The following is a 13,753-nucleotide window of genomic DNA, read 5'->3' as shown; positions in this document are numbered from 1 at the left end:
TCCCGCATGCCACTCAAGTGTGCTTCAAGTCCAGTCCACTCCCTTGTAATGTGCTTTTGAGCAGAACCTGCAACCGCTGGAGAATTGATTAAGGTGCTGCTATGTTGGTCTCACCAAGGCTGCAGAGTGACAAGAGTATCCTTGATTTTCATGACAATGGAGCAGTCCCATATGGTCTAGCGGTTAGGATTCCTGGTTCTCACCCAGGCGGCCCGGGTTCATCTCCCGGTATGGGAACATGTCTTTAATGTGTTCTTTGTGTTAATCCCATGATGGATTCAATGGGGCAAAGTTGTTGGCTGAAGGCAAACATCAGGTAAGGCAACAAACCTCTGCCTAAGCACATGGCATAAAACAGGTAACGGTTCAGATCAGGACTATACAGTTCTCAGTGATGAGGATGTACACAAGCAGGCCTGCTAGTTTGAGCGGGGAGTCAAGGTGGCTGTTTACGTGAAAATCAAATGAGCATCTTTGAAACAAGGGAGGTTGCATTAAAGATACCTGTTTTGCCATCTTACAATGCTGTGATTGCAACCGTTCCTTGACTCTCTGTGAATGGTGATCCTGCCTGTTGATCAGTGGTTATGACAAGTTGCATATCGACAATGATGAAACTGAGCCAAGAGCCCATTGTTAATCAGGGTTGATGAACAGGTTTTAACCAGGACAGGCAGATGTTTTTGTGTCCAAAAAGTATTAAACATGTTTTTCTACAACAGTAAGAGGATCACTGAATGTTCTGGGCTTCTATTTTGGGATGATCTGATATTCTCGTGTTGGTGTTGTTCCCAGATCATCATGAAAATGTTGTTTCAGGTTCAACATTGCAAGTGACCAATCACATTATTGTGACGTTATTCTTTTGCGCACTAACCCATTCGTGCATTTATGAAATTCCAATGTTGCAAGGACAGTATCAATTCTGCTTAGCGTTTATTAACACTGGAAGTCCCAGGCTTCCTAACCCTAAGGGTTAGGGTTAGGGTCCGTTGATCGGCGGACAAAGGCGGTTTCTTGCAGCTTAAGTAGTTTTTTGTTTTACGCCGTTTTTTCCCAAAGTCGCAAAAGTATGACATCACAACATTCTGATTGGTCACTTGCAATGTTGATCCTGGAACAACCTTTAGTATGATGATCTGGAAACAACACCAACACGAGGATATAAGATCGTACTCTATTTTGTGCTGCACTTTTTCAAGTTTTACTGTCTGGATTTTTGCGATGAGGTCTTTACTCGTAATGGTAGTATGACCGAGCGGTCTAAGGTGCTGGATTAAGGCTCCAGTCTCTACGGAGGCGTGGGTCCAAATCCCACTGCTGCCATAGTGTTCTAACGTCAAAGTTTTGTTTCTTCCATGCCTTACCAATAAATTGTAAGGGCTACAGTGGAAATCAAATCTGTTATAGAACGTCTGTCAAGTCCAAACATGCAGGAAAGTCATCAGCAGCAATTCTTCCAAACCACATTAGTCAGCTGCTCTAAAGTCATTTACAACTTGCATGTTTTTCGTGTCTTTTTGTTCATGGTCTCATCACTGACTGGTTAGTGGACTTTCCCGCATGCCACTCAAGTGTGCTTCAACTCCAGTCCACTCCCTTGTAATGTGCTTTTGAGCAGAACCTGCAACCGCTGGAGAATTGATTAAGGTGCTGCTATGTTGGTCTCACCAGGGCTGCAGAGTGACAAGAGTATCCTTGATTTCATGACAGTGGAGCAGTCCCATATGGTCTAGCGGTTAGGATTCCTGGTTTTCACCCAGGCGGCCCGGGTTCAACTCCCGGTATGGGAACATGTCTTTACACCTGCCAATGAGTTCTTTGTGTTAATCCCACGATGGATTAAATGGGCCAAAGTTGTTGGCTGAAGGCAAACATCAGGTAAGGCAGCTAAGCACATGGCATGAAACTGGTAACGGTTCAGATCAGGACTATACAGTTTTCAGTGATGAGGATGTACACAAGCAGGCCTACTAGTTTGAGCGGGGAGTCAAGGTGGTTGTTTATGTGAAAATCAAATGAGCATCTTTGAAACAAGGGAGGTTGCATTAAAGGTGCATCTTTTGCTATCTTACAATGGTGTGATTGCAACCGTTCCTTGACTCTCTGTGAATGGTGATCCTGCCTGTTGATCAGTGGTTATGACAAGTTGCATATCGACAATGATGAAACTGAGCCAAGAGCCCATTGTTAATCAGGGTTGATGAACAGGTTTTGACCAGGACAGGCAGATGTTTTTGTGTCCAAAAAGTATTAAACATGTTTTTCTACAACAGTAAGAGCATCACTGAATGTTCTGGGCTTCTATTTTGTGCTGCACTTTTTCAAGTTTTACTGTCTAGATTTTTGCGATGAGGTCATTACTCGCGATGGTAGCATGACCGAGCGGTCTAAGGTGCTGGATTTAGGCTCCAGTCTCTTCGGGGACGTGGGCTCGAATCCCACTGCTGCCATAGTCTTCAGGTTCTTTTCGTGTTTCTTCCATCCCCTACCAATAAATTGTAAGGGCTGCAGTGGAAATCAAATCTGTTACAGAATGTCTGTCAACTACAATCAAGCAGGAATCTCATCACGAGCAATTCTTCCAAACCAGGGTGATGTTAAGTGTTGTGGAAGTTTTCCATTCAATAAAGCCTGCAGACAAGCGGTGAGTGGTAGCTTACATTCTTTAATAATAACAAGAACAGAAACCAGCTTGGTGAAGGAATGCATCATCGCGGGGCAGACGATGGGCAGAGTCCCTAACTGAGTCTAGCATGGCCTTTAGTTACATACCTCTTACAGGAACTGAAGGCAGTACACAGCTGTTTTCACACCTTTGGTACCCCCCACCCCCAAAGAAAGTTTCACACTCCCTTGCTACCTCTTACAGTGGAGAAGTAGACAAAAGACTCCTCCTCCCACTCTGGGTCCTTTGTGTGTGAATCCTTCCCTCCAACTTCCTGAGATACCATCTGTTACCAGTATGAGTGTGAGAGACATGCTAAAGTCCAGTGGCACCAAGGTATTATACAATAAAATAATGTGATTAATACATGAATAAAAGAAATTATTTTGTGTTGAGAATAGATTCCTTAATGTACATCAACGTTAAAGAGAATATAGTTGTGATTGCTTGCAACACTATAATATTGTGGTAATGGGTGTAAGGATACAAAATAGAAAATTGGCCTGGGATGGGAACAAAGAACTGAGGTGCAGGGCAGAAGGAAAATCAACCCCCACCCCCAGGGCATGAAACAAGAGTTACTGAGGGTGAGGGGCAGACAAAGGGCAAACAGACACTACCTTAAAAGGAGGTGGGGGTCAGGGTGTCAGCACCCTTGGCCACTGTACTAGTGTATTTCCATTGTGGGGGTGTTTACTGTAGGGGGAGGAGACCAGAGGTTATAACTGTAACTGTTGTGTGGAGTTCTTTAGATCAGCCTTTAGCATAGGACTGCATAGGAATGCAGTGTGCTGATCTCCAGATGCATCTGTAAGAATAATGGGCAATAAAAGGATTGTGTAAAACATGGAAACATCTCTGCGTGATCTCTACCAGGACCAAAAGAATCGCAGAGACCGGCGTTGTCGCAACAATTTGGTGCCCGTGACCCGGATCTTGGTAGTTGATCTCCATTTGGACCTTGGCTGAAGCGGAATGGACACTGAGGGTATTGCCTGCAAAAAACAAGGTAATCAGAACCTGTTTAATCAAATCTGCATATTGGAAATTAAGCTAAATTTCACCCAAAAGTGTCCTGAACGCAGAAGTCCGTAAATTTTGATAAGAGATGTGTGTAGAACAGAGCTGGTTTCTCTAAAAGTGTGGGTTGGAGGCCCAGAAAGCAGGACTTTCTAAATTCCATTGTCCTTGGATGTGGCTGCCCCTCCTATGAGTTGACGAATTCATAGGCCCAGACGGCGTTTCTGGAGCTAGGTTTGATGCCTGGTTTGATTCAGGACCCCCTAATTCTACTAAAACGGTTTGAGGCCGAGGGAGTAGATTGGCTAAATATTCCTTCCTAAATTCTACTAAAACGGTTTGAGGCCGAGGGAGAAGATTGGCTAAATATTCCTCCCTAAATTCTACTAAAACGGTTTGAGGCCGAGGGAGCAGATTGGTTAAATATTCCTCCCTAAATTCTACTAAAACGGTTTGAGGCCGAGGGAGAAGATTGGCTAAATATTCCTCCCTAAATTCTACTAAAACGGTTTGAGGCCGAGGGAGCAGATTGGTTAAATATTCCTCCCTAAATTCTACTAAAACGGTTTGAGGCCGAGGGAGAAGATTGGCTAAATATTCCTCCCTAAATTCTACTAAAATGGTTTGAGGCCGAGGGAGAAGATTGGTTAAAATTCCTCCCTAAATTCTACTTTGTTGTGAGTTTGTGTTTTAAGAAATCTTAGGTTTGCAAAGTGTGATTGTGCAGAGAGTAGCATGTGGCTGAATCTGAAGAACAAAAGGTGTGTGTGGGGGGGTGCTCCTTTGAGGACAAAGGAAAGTTGTGTAGGTGTGTGTTTAAACTACCTGACGACCAAAATGGAGGAGGTGTGTGTGAGTGCCCTGGGGGGCAAAATGGAGGTGAGGAGCAAAATAGAGGTGTGTGTGTGTGTGTGTGTGTGTTCCTTTGAGGGACAAAAGGGGAGACAGAGCGGATTACAGGGGATTATTGACAAAACAATAATAGTAATAATATGGAGAATTTGATCAACAACTAGATGAGAGCAGTTGGGGAGAAAGGAAAAGAGAGGTTGGAGAAGTGGATTAAGAGGTTGATGTGCGGGTGTAAAACAATGGGGTAAAAAAAAAAAAAAAGGGTAAAAATGAAAAGAAAAAATACCAAAACAAAAAAAGTGTGGAATTGTGAGAGGGGAACTGTCTCCAACTGGGGGGAGCGGGTGATACTGCAGGTCACCAGCTGCCCTTAGTGGACACAAAAGAAAAACAGAATAGGAGTGTGGTTGATGAAAAAAAAGTAATAATAATATGAAGAGGGTTTTGTTTTTCTCAGTCAAGAACAACTAAAATCTTACTTTCAGGGTTTTTAAGACAGGAGAGAGACACGGCTGGAATTAATTGGACATTACAACACAAGGGGAAGTGAAACTAGAAACACTGAAAGACCTTCAAAATAAAACAGGAAACACACCAACTGAACTCTAACACAGATGCAAATTTAACACAGACTGGGGAGACAGAACATAGGAATGTGGAACAGGAGGGCACAGAGGACACAAAACACAAGGGATAATTAGAGACAACCCAAAATAAACAAAACCACAGAATGTTAATAAACTTAAACATAAACACGGAGTCCACAGACTCCAGACCAGGACAGTGAATGATCAAGTTGTCTCAGTGTGTCACTTGCAGTTGGGGAGATGGACCTTGATCAATTCTCCACAAGCAGCAGTCGGAAGACAATTATAGGTAAAGATCATTAGAAACACCCAGCCCAAGTTTTGGCTGAATTGTTTTGCAGCTTCCCGTCCTCATCCTGAAAAAGCAAGCTCCAAGGAAGCTAATCGCTTCTTGAAGACACGGAGTGCAGTTCCAGAAGCACAGACATGAACATCAACAGTGGACAGCAGGCCAAGAGACAACAGCAGAGTCCTGAGCATAGAGGTCCAGCAGCGCTATGGGCAAACGACATCAGAGAAAGAAAGAGAAGATCCATCATCACGACTGAATGGATGGAGAGATGCAGTTCCAGCAAGCTGCAACTTCACTGTGGGTGAAGGACTTTTGAGGAGACTTTCTGAGTTTGACATTTGCCATGTTTGGAGCAAAATGGCAATGAAAGAGACGGTGGGAGAATACACAGGACAAAGCTGAAGCGAACTGACTGCCATTGGACTGCAAAGTGGGAGAGGAGAATGGAGTGAGAGGAGCAAGTGAGGACACAGGAATGTTGTTTTAGTCTGGGGAATCAAATTGGGTTAAGGAATCCAGGAAGACAAACGACTGCCTTGAAGTGAAGAATAGAAAAAGTGTCCAGACCACCACAAAACGGGGAGGAAGACAAGCACTGAGGTATGCAAGTGCACTGCTGGACAAAACGGAAAGGCAACACCTCACGTGCACACAACATGTACTGGGGGTAGCACAAAATCATACAGGAAGTGCACACATCACAAGAGGGTACCTGTAGAAGGGGTTAACAACACACAGCGTGGTTGCCTATGGTAACTCGCAAGCATTAGGATTTAGCTGTGCCTGACTATGATTGAGATTTTTAATTTTTATTTAGGTGTTTCTGAAACAAAAAGGTGGAGCAAAAGAAGTTTTGTTTCAGAAAAAAGGGGGAAGGTAAATAAAATGACATACATAAGTACAAAATACATGAATATGAAAGGTTTGGGGATTTAATTGGCTGATACATTTTTCGTTTGTTACCAAGTTGAACCTGCCAATTAGATTTGGTGTGTTTTAATTTTTAGAGAAGGAATATTCTGGGACAAGAATATTGTCCCAGAATAGTCCTAAGACTATTCTTAGAATAGTCCTAAGACTACGATTTTATATATTTGGTTATTCTGGTATTTTTATTTTTTAACAGTGCACTGAAAGTTTTGTTTGACAATTTTCTCTCCTACAAGCAGGCCTGCACGATTGGATCTGAAAGCGCTATACTAAATTTTTGGCTTGAAAATTATCGCAAACTGAGCTTCTCCACATTACAATGGGCTCTGGAGAAAGTCACTTATTTGGGACGCAATCAGATAATGAGTCCCTGCCTAAAAGGATTTCGCGAGGTAATCCATTCTAAAATTCTTTTTTTGTTCTTTTTGAAATGTCGTCATATTGCTGGCAGTAGAAACTTAATGCGACACAAGAGGTTCTGCTATCAGCAATAAACACGGGGACTGACTGGACTGTCAAAAACTTGACTGACTTGACACCAATATGCAAGATTGCACCTCCACCCAGAGAGACAAAAGGGTGGATGTATGTTTCTTTTTACAGGAGCAGAAAGATAACAGCAGCAGGTTGCATGGGCTTTTGGGCCGTGCTGACTTAACCTTTTAATTGCCACTTTTTGTGTCTGTGAATGGTCAGCAGTGTGTTATTCATGACCTTGTATTATTTACAGTGCAGAGGTCACTGTGAGAAAGTGTGCATACAAGATGCACTGGGCTAACATCTACACCACTTTTTCTACAGCAGAGGGTTAATCATATGATTTAATCACATGATTTGCAACAGGAAACACCACTGGCCAATTTTTTAAACACAGGTTTACAGGCCTGGAGCAGAGCTACTCTATGGGAGAAGCCCTGGAATTTTTAAAAGAGAATGGGCAACTTTATTGTGCATCTCTAATTGCTTTGAATTGACACATGGCAAGGACCACCAGTTGTGATTGCTTGCAACACTATAATATTGTGGTAATGGGTGTAAGGATACAAAATAGAAAATAGGCCTGGGATGGGAACAAAGAACTGAGGTGCAGGGCAGAAGGAAAATCAACCCCCACCCCCAGGGCATGAAACAAGAGTTACTGAGGGTGAGGGGCAGACAAAGGGCAAACGGACACTACCTTAAAAGGAGGTGGGGGTCAGGGTGTCAGCACCCTTGGCCACTGTACTAGTGTATTTCCATTGTGGGGGTGTTTACTGTAGGGGGAGGAGACCAGAGGTTATAACTGTAACTGTTGTGTGGAGTTCTTTAGATCAGCCTTTAGCATAGGACTGCATAGGAATGCAGTGTGCTGATCTCCAGATGCATCTGTAAGAATAATGGGCAATAAAAGGATTGTGTAAAACATGGAAACATCTCCGCGTGATCTCTACCAGGACCAAAAGAATCGCAGAGACCAGCGTTGTCTCAACATTTGCAAAAGTCATTTACCATGTGCAGATGTTTCATATATTTTTATTCACAGTGTCAACACTGACTGGTTAGTGGCTACTCAAGTGTGCTTCAAGTCCACTGCATTGTAAGGTGTTAGATTGTGTGGTCTAAGGATCTGGGTTAAGACTCTGGGCTCCTCACACATGTGGGTTGAAATCCTATTGCTGCAATAAGAGTTTAACCAGGGCAGGCAGATGCTATTGTATCCAAAAACATTCAGGCAAGTATTAAACATGTTTTTCTACAACAGTAAGAGCATCACTGAATGTTCTGGGCTTCTATTTTGGGATGATCTGATATCCTCGTGTTGGTGTTGTTCCCAGATCATCATGAAAATGTTGTTCCATTTTCATGATGTTGTCTGGTTCAACATTGCAAGTGACCAATCACATTATTGTGACGTTATTCTTTTGCGCACCAACCCATTCGTGCATTTATGAAATTCCAATGTTGCAAGGACAGTATCAATTCTGCTTAGCGTTTAATAAAGGGTTAGGGTTAGGGTCCGTTGATCGGCGGACAAAGGCGGTTTCTCGCAGCTTAAGTAGTTTTTTGTTTTACGCCGTTTTTTCCCGAAGTCGCAAAAGTATGACATCACAACATTCTGATTGGTCACTTGCAATGTTGATCCTGGAACAACCTTTAGTATGATGATCTGGGAACAACACCAACATGAGGATATCAGATCGTGCTCTATTTTGTGCTGCACTTTTTCAAGTTTTACTGTCTGATTTTAGCGACGAGGTCCTCACTCACAATGGTAGCATGACCGAGTGGTCTAAGGTGCTGGATTTAGGCTCCAGTCTCTTCGGGGACGTGGGTTCGAATCCCACTGCTGCCATAGTCTTCAGGTTCTTTTCGTGTTTCTTCCATCCCCTACCAATAAATTGTAACGGTTGAAGTGGAAATCAAATCTGTTACAGAATGTCTGTCAAGTCCATACATGCAGGAAACTCATCAAGAGCAATTCTTCCAAACCAGGGTGATGTTAAGTGTTGTGGAAGTTTTCCATTCAATAAAGCCTGCAGACAAGCGTTGAGTGGTAGCTAACATTCTTTAATAATAACAAGAACAGAAACCAAGCTTGGTGAAGGTGTGCATCATCGCGGGGCAGACGATGGGCAGAGTCCCTAACTGAGTCTAGCATGGCCTTCAGTTACATACCTCTTACAGGAACTGAAGGCAGTACACAGCTGTTTTCACACCTTTGGTACCCCCCACCCCCAAAGAAAGTTTCACACTCCCTTGCTACCTCTTACAGTGGAGAAGGAGACAAAAGACTCCTCCTCCCACTCTGGGTCCTTTGTGTGTGAATGCTTCCCTCCAACTTCCTGAGATACCATCTGTTACCAGTATGAGTGTGAGAGACATGCTAAAGTTCAGTGGCACCAAGGTATTATACAATAAAATAATGTGAGTAATACATGAATAAAAGAAATTTTTTTGCAAAAGTCATTTACCATGTGCAGATGTTTCATATATTTTTATTCACAGTGTCAACACTGACTGGTTAGTGGCTACTCAAGTGTGCTTCAAGTCCACCGCATTGTAAGGTGTTAGATTGTGTGGTCTAAGGATCTGGGTTAAGACTCCGGGCTCCTCACACATGTGGGTTGAAATCCTATTGCTGCAATAAGAATTTAACCAGGGCAGGCAGATGCTATTGTATCCAAAAACATTCAGGCAAGTATTAAACATGTTTTTCTACAACAGTTAGAGCATCACTCAATGTTCTGCACTTTTTCAAGTTTTACTGTCTAGATTTTTGAGATGAGGTGCTTCCTCGTAATGGTAGCATGACCGAGCGGTCTAAGGTGCTGGATTAAGGCTCCAGTCTCTTCGGAGGCGTGGGTTCGAATCCCACTGCTGCCATACTGTTCTAGCGACAAACTTTTGTTTCGTCCATGCCTTACCAATAAATTGTAAGGGCTACAGTGGAAATCAAATCTGTTATAGAATGTCTGTCAAGTCCAAACATGCAGTAAACTCATCAAGAGCAATTCTTCCAAACCGCATTAGTCAGGTCCTCTAAACTCATTTACAACTTGCATGTTTTTCGTGTCTTTTTGTTCATGGTCTCATCACTGACTAGTTAGTGGACTTTCCCGCATGCCACTCAAGTGTGCTTCAAGTCCAGTCCACTCCCTTGTAATGTGCTTTTGAGCAGAACCTGCAACCGCTGGAGAATTGATTAAGGTGCTGCTATGTTGGTCTCACCAAGGCTGCAGAGTGACAAGAGTATCCTTGATTTTCATGACAGTGGAGCAGTCCCATATGGTCTAGTGGTTAGGATTCCTGGTTCTCACCCAGGCGGCCCGGGTTCAACTCCCGGTATGGGAACATGTCTTTAATGTGCCCACAAGCCAATGTGTTCTTTGTGTTAATCCCACGATGGATTCAATGGGGCAAAGTTGTTGGCTGAAGGCAAACATCAGGTAAGGCAACAAACCTCTGGCTAAGCACATGGCATAAAACAGGTAACGGTTCAGATCAGGACTATACAGTTCTCAGTCATGAGGATGTACACAAGCAGGCCTGCTAGTTTGAGCGGGGAGTCAAGGTGGCTGTTTACGTGAAAATCAAATGAGCATCTTTGAAACAAGGGAGGGTGCATTAAAGATACCTGTTTTGCCATCTTACAATGCTGTGATTGCAACCGTTCCTTGACTCTCTGTGAATGGTGATCCTGCCTGTTGATCAGTGGTTATGACAAGTTGCATATCGACAATGATGAAACTGAGCCAAGAGCCCATTGTTAATCAGGGTTGATGAACAGGTTTTAACCAGGACAGGCAGATGTTTTTGTGTCCAAAAAGTATTAAACATGTTTTTCTACAACAGTAAGAGGATCACTGAATGTTCTGGGCTTCTATTTTGGGATGATCTGATATTCTCGTGTTGGTGTTGTTCCCAGATCATCATGAAAATGTTGTTCCAGGTTCAACATTGCAAGTGACCAATCACATTATTGTGACGTTATTCTTTTGCGCACCAACCCATTCGTGCATTTATGAAATTCCAATGTTGCAAGGACAGTATCAATTCTGCTTAGCGTTTATTAACACTGGAAGTCCCAGGCTTCCTAACCCTAAGGGTTAGGGTTAGGGTTAGGGTCCGTTGATCGGCGGACAAAGGCGGTTTCTTGCAGCTTAAGTAGTTTTTTGTTTTACGCCGTTTTTTCCCGAAGTCGCAAAAGTATGACATCACAACATTCTGATTGGTCACTTGCAATGTTGATCCTGGAACAACCTTTAGTATGATGATCTGGGAACAACACCAACACGAGGATATCAGATCGTGCTCTATTTTGTGCTGCACTTTTTCAAGTTTTACTGTCTAGATTTTTGAGATGAGGTCCTTACTTGTAACGGTACCATGACCGAGCGGTCTAAGGTGCTGGATTAAGGCTCCAGTCTCTTCGGAGGCGTGGGTTCGAATCCCACTGCTGCCATAGTGTTCTAGCGGCAGAGTTTTGTTTCTTCCATGCCTTACCAATAAATTGTAAGGGCTACAGTGGAAATCAAATCTGTTATAGAACGTCTGTCAAGTCCAAACATGCAGGAAAGTCATCAAGAGCAATTCTTCCAAACCACATTAGTCAGCTGCTCTAAAGTCATTTACAACTTGCATGATTTTTGTGTCTTTTTGTTCATGGTCTCATCACTGACTGGTTAGTGGACTTTCCCGCATGCCACTCAAGTGTGCTTCAAGTCCAGTCCACTCCCTGGTCATGTGCTTTTGAGCAGAACCTGCAACCGCTGGAGAATTGATTAAGGTGCTGCTATGTTGGTCTCACCAAGGCTGCAGAGTGACAAGAGTATCCTTGATTTCATGACAGTGGAGCAGTCCCATATGTACTAGCGGTTAGAATGCCTGGTTCTCACCCAGGAGCACGAGCACGACAGTGGCGCATTACCTATCCAGTCCCATATGGTCTAGCGGTTAGGATTCTTGGTTCTCACCCAGGAGCACGACGGTGGCGCGTTACCTAACCAGTCCCATATGGTCTAGCGGTTAGGATTCTTGTTTTTCACCCTGGAGCACGACAGTGGCGCATTACCTATCCAGTCCCATATGGTCTAGCGGTTAGGATTCTTGGTTTTCACCCTGGAGCACGACAGTGGCGTGTTACCTAACCAGTCCCATATGGTCTAGCGGTTAGGATTCTTGGTTTTCACCCTGGAGCACGACAGTGGCGTGTTACCTAACCAGTCCCATATGGTCTAGCGGTTAGGATTCTTGGTTTTCACCCTGGAGCACGACAGTGGCGCGTTACCTATCCAATCCCATATGGTCTAGCGGTTAGGATTCTTGGTTTTCACCCTGGAGCACGACAGTGGCGCGTTACCTATCCAGTCCCATATGATCTAGCGGTTAGGATTCTTGGTTTTCACCCTGGAGCACCAAAGTGGCGTATACCTAACCAGTCCCATATGGTCTAGCGGTTAGGATTCTTGATTTTCACCCTGGAGCACGACAGTGGCGCGTTACCTAACCAGTCCCATATGGTCTAGCGGTTAGGATTCTTGGTTTTCACCCTGGAGCACGACAGTAGCGCGTTACCTAACTAGTCCCATATGGTCTAGCTGTTAGGATTCTTGGTTTTCACCCTGGAGCACGACAGTGGCGCGTTACCTATCCAGTCCCATATGATCTAGCGGTTAGGATTCTTGGTTTTCACCCTGGAGCACCAAAGTGGCGTATACCTAACCAGTCCCATATGGTCTAGCGGTTAGGATTCTTGATTTTCACCCTGGAGCACGACAGTGGCGCGTTACCTAACCAGTCCCATATGGTCTAGCGGTTAGGATTCTTGGTTTTCACCCTGGAGCACAACAGTGGCGCGTTACCTAACCAGTCCCATATGGTCTAGCGGTTAGGATTCTTGGTTCTCACCCAGGAGCACGACAGTGGCGCGTTACCTAACCAGTCCCATATGGTCTAGCGGTTCGGATTCTTGGTTTTCACCCAGGTGGCCCGGGTTCAACACCCGGTATGGGAACATGTCTTTAATGTGCCCACAAGCCAATGTGTTCTTTGTGTTAATCCCACGATGGATTAAATGGGGCAAAGTTGTTGGCTGAAGGCAAACATCAGGTAAGGCAACAAACCTCTGGCTAAGCACATGGCATAAAACAGGTAACGGTTCAGATCAGGACTATACAGTTTTCAGTGATGAGGATGTACACAAGCAGGCCTGCTAGTTTGAGCTGGGAGTCAAGGTGGCTGTTTATGTGAAAATCAAATGAGCATCTTTGAAACAAGCGAGCGTGCATTAAAGATACGTCTTTTGCCATCTTACAATGCTGTGATTGCAACCGTTCCTTGACTCTCTGTGAATGGTGATCCTGCCTGTTGATCAGTGGTTATGACAAGTTGCATATCGACAATGATGAAACTGAGCCAAGAGCCCATTGTTAATCAGGGTTGATGAAAATTTTTTGACCAGGACAGGTCAAAGGTCAGGTCAGGACCTGCCAAAAAGTATTAAACATGTTTTTCTACAACAGTAAGAGCATCACTGAATGTTCTGGGCTTCTATTTTGTGCTGCACTTTTTCAAGTTTTACTGTCTAGATTTTTGCGATGAGGCCCTCACTCACAATGGTAGCATGACCGAGCGGTCTAAGGTGCTGGATTTAGGCTCCAGTCTCTTCGGGGAAGTGGGTTCGAATCCCACTGCTGCCATAGTCTTCAGGTTCTTTTCGTGTTTCTTCCATCCCCTACCAATAAATTGTAAGGGCTGCAGTGGAAATCAAATCTGTTACAGAATGTCTGTCAAGTACAATCAAGCAGGAATCTCATCAAGAGCAATTCTTCCAAACCAGTCTGATGTTAAGTGTTTTGGAAGTTTTCCATTCAATAAAGCCTGCAGACAAGCGGTGAGTGGTAGCTAACATTCTTTAATAATAAC

At 43.9% G+C, this 13,753-nt stretch overlaps 10 non-coding genes across 10 annotated transcripts; all 10 read left to right on the top strand.

The window, feature by feature from the left end:
• The first annotated feature begins 165 nt into the window (after nt 1-165).
• On the top strand, nt 166-237 carry trnae-cuc (transfer RNA glutamic acid (anticodon CUC)). The gene has a single exon. It is a non-coding gene; the product is annotated as a tRNA-Glu (tRNA).
• A 1,007-nt stretch (nt 238-1,244) lies between these two features.
• trnal-aag (transfer RNA leucine (anticodon AAG)) lies at nt 1,245-1,326 on the top strand. The gene has a single exon. It is a non-coding gene; the product is annotated as a tRNA-Leu (tRNA).
• Nucleotides 1,327-1,721: 395 nt separating this feature from the next.
• Nucleotides 1,722-1,793, top strand: trnae-uuc (transfer RNA glutamic acid (anticodon UUC)). Its single transcript has one exon. It is a non-coding gene; the product is annotated as a tRNA-Glu (tRNA).
• Nucleotides 1,794-2,371: 578 nt separating this feature from the next.
• Nucleotides 2,372-2,453, top strand: trnal-uag (transfer RNA leucine (anticodon UAG)). Its single transcript has one exon. It is a non-coding gene; the product is annotated as a tRNA-Leu (tRNA).
• Nucleotides 2,454-8,599: 6,146 nt separating this feature from the next.
• On the top strand, nt 8,600-8,681 carry trnal-uag (transfer RNA leucine (anticodon UAG)). Its single transcript has one exon. It is a non-coding gene; the product is annotated as a tRNA-Leu (tRNA).
• A 949-nt stretch (nt 8,682-9,630) lies between these two features.
• trnal-aag (transfer RNA leucine (anticodon AAG)) lies at nt 9,631-9,712 on the top strand. Its single transcript has one exon. It is a non-coding gene; the product is annotated as a tRNA-Leu (tRNA).
• Nucleotides 9,713-10,108: 396 nt separating this feature from the next.
• On the top strand, nt 10,109-10,180 carry trnae-cuc (transfer RNA glutamic acid (anticodon CUC)). Its single transcript has one exon. It is a non-coding gene; the product is annotated as a tRNA-Glu (tRNA).
• A 1,029-nt stretch (nt 10,181-11,209) lies between these two features.
• trnal-aag (transfer RNA leucine (anticodon AAG)) lies at nt 11,210-11,291 on the top strand. The gene has a single exon. It is a non-coding gene; the product is annotated as a tRNA-Leu (tRNA).
• A 1,479-nt stretch (nt 11,292-12,770) lies between these two features.
• Nucleotides 12,771-12,842, top strand: trnae-uuc (transfer RNA glutamic acid (anticodon UUC)). Its single transcript has one exon. It is a non-coding gene; the product is annotated as a tRNA-Glu (tRNA).
• A 603-nt stretch (nt 12,843-13,445) lies between these two features.
• trnal-uag (transfer RNA leucine (anticodon UAG)) lies at nt 13,446-13,527 on the top strand. The gene has a single exon. It is a non-coding gene; the product is annotated as a tRNA-Leu (tRNA).
• Nucleotides 13,528-13,753: the final 226 nt, after the last annotated feature.

Source organism: Neolamprologus multifasciatus, chromosome 3, assembly GCF_963576455.1.
Source record: "Neolamprologus multifasciatus chromosome 3, fNeoMul1.2, whole genome shotgun sequence".
In the NCBI taxonomy this organism is placed as follows: Eukaryota; Metazoa; Chordata; class Actinopteri; order Cichliformes; family Cichlidae; genus Neolamprologus; species Neolamprologus multifasciatus.
Note: the sequence above shows the minus strand (reverse complement) of the source record. Positions and strands in the feature narration are given on the sequence as shown.